Consider the following 2064-nt stretch of genomic DNA (forward strand, 5'->3'; position numbering starts at 1 on the left):
TGTTTACATAACCTTAAAATAAGTCTCATTACTGTTCTAAACTTAAAATGAAAGAGATACAATATTCTATTTTTTATTACAGACAAGAGTGAGTCGGGATATTGCATAGAAATGTACATAGGTCATTAAACAAGTTTTTATGATGGATCGCGTTATAGCTCTTATTTAAATTGATATGCACACAAAATTGTATGATAAACAACCTTTCATATGAGAATTTTGCTACGTTGATAACAGGTACAATATTTTACCAAATATTTGGTAGAGATCTGTAAATACAAATACTAGCAGAGACACCCAGTATTGCTCGGGGATTAAAATGGCATAGTCTGTATATAATATATTACAGCTATGTTGAAACAGGTGATATGGGAAAGTGCAGCATTGACAACAAAACATTTGTGGAGTAAATGATGGGCTAATTCAACTAAGCAAAATGCTATGCGTCTGTTTGGAGTATTTCAGGCCCTAACCTGTGGGGGTTATGTGATTCTTGAACGCACCGAGAAGCTGTCAGTGCATATATTCTCTTTTGCAGCAGTCGGTGCTGTGTCTAACACGACCCATCATCTGAAATGTTGAAACCTCCTTGGGGTTTGTTTCCTACATCACTTATAAAGTAAATTTGGAGGAACTCTGGTTGTTCATTTGTGTGTAACAGGGAGTCAATGAGGTGATAGACTTGCTCTTGAACTTTAACGTCGTCATAAATTCATATTTATCTATCTTAGATGCACCAAACGATGTCATTTGCAGAGTTGTATTGTCTGATATTGTTCAGAAAATCCTTTGACTGGATGGAAATGCCTTCTAGAAGATCCGTAAGATGTTGAGAAGGAGCTGGTAGTGCTGACAATGTTACCTGACCGTCTGAACAGCACATACCATTTGTTTCATTTGAAAATTTTAAAGCTCTACAGAACAGAAAAGACAATTTGTATTTAGTACACCAATTTGGCCAGGGTTAACATTTTTATAAGAATGGGATGGATCATATCTGAAAACAGCTTCAAGAGTTGTGAAGAACGAATTTGTACGCAGTCTGTTTCTGAGAGCTATTCTATTGGACCTCTGTCTAATCATTAAAACATTGATTTAATGATCCAGCATTAAGTGCTGTAACATGCATTTGCTGATGTTGAGAAAATCTCATCTAGCTTCTCTCTTCAGACTCTCGCGTTCGGTTTTCTACAATCCTCCTTGCTTTATACTGTTTCTGGAGAGATTACATCTTTTCTTTGGTGGCATATTTTTCCCAATATTGTAAACAAAAAATTATCAACATAGAAAGAAATTATACATTAATCCCTAGTTTTGTAAGCAGATGTATCTGTAAACATGCTATTTTAAGAGAGCAGAAATTAAAAGAAGAGACACCGTAAAGAACAGAGAAAGAAAGTGAAAGATGTATGTACGTCTATATGAAATGGACGTGTGTGTGTGTGTGTGTGTGCGTGCGTGCTTGCGTGTGCGTATGTGAGAGAGAAAGGGAGATAGGGTAAATGAGTGAAGTCTTTTAAAATTTTTACGATAGTTGATTTATGGAAAAGATTATGTTAAACTTTTGAAATGCAAATATGTGAATAAAAATTAAGTTTAATTTGTAGCCAGAATAGTACTGAATCTTAAAGGTTACAAAAATATCGATTCTCACTTTGAAACTAAGGATGTTGAAAATCTTTTTAGATTACGGAACGCCCAGTTCTCTTATGTATCCATGTGATGCGACTTCCGAAAATATAGTTGGCATTATATCCCTATCTCCCGGGCTGGGTTTTGAACCCGTACTCTAGTCGTTGGGGAGAATGGTATTTCCTTTGTCTCGTCGGCAACCACAGCTATTTTTAGCGTAGCTGCCCCTTTTCGGTCAGCGAAAGTTCAAAAAAGGCAGCATAGGAATCATGTACCGACCGACCCATCTTGGCAGGGGGTAAAGTAGCACAATGAGCTATGGTATTTGGGATGAATAGGAGAACGAGAATTGGCGGCAAAAGCAGTTAGCAGAGAATTTGGCCAGTGGAGTTCTGGTAGCCAGCGGGGCAGTCGAGCGGTAGCAGCTAGCCG

Source organism: Octopus bimaculoides, chromosome 8 (genome assembly GCF_001194135.2).
Source record: "Octopus bimaculoides isolate UCB-OBI-ISO-001 chromosome 8, ASM119413v2, whole genome shotgun sequence".
NCBI classification, from domain to species: Eukaryota; Metazoa; Mollusca; class Cephalopoda; order Octopoda; family Octopodidae; genus Octopus; species Octopus bimaculoides.